The 261-nt window shown below is 54.0% G+C and overlaps 1 protein-coding gene across 1 annotated transcript in view; it reads right to left on the bottom strand.

Moving 5' to 3' along the window:
• The window catches only part of LOC119592824 (rootletin-like), a 148678-nt gene that overhangs the window by 123937 nt on the left and 24480 nt on the right, over window positions 1–261 (bottom strand). The window lies entirely within an intron of this gene.

Raw genomic sequence — 261 nt, 5'->3', positions numbered from 1 at the left:
CATACAAACATACGCTTACAGATGTATATTTGCACAAGGTAGAAAATTCGTAATTACGGGCCATCGTCGAAACAGTTGCATCATGAGGGTCTGGCTGGCAACAGCGGATCAATCAGACGCAACAACACAGCATGGCCATCTTCACCCCCCCTCCCCCACCCTTCCCTCACCCCCAACTCGACCCCCCCCCCCCTTGCAGTGTCCTCAGCACAGGAGTCAATGGTCAGCGAGGCGGACTGTAAGCTCACCCTTCTCATCATC

The sequence above is a fragment of the Penaeus monodon genome, chromosome 31 (genome assembly GCF_015228065.2).
Source record: "Penaeus monodon isolate SGIC_2016 chromosome 31, NSTDA_Pmon_1, whole genome shotgun sequence".
Lineage (NCBI taxonomy): Eukaryota > Metazoa > Arthropoda > Malacostraca > Decapoda > Penaeidae > Penaeus > Penaeus monodon.
This window is presented reverse-complemented; position numbering and strand designations above follow the sequence as displayed.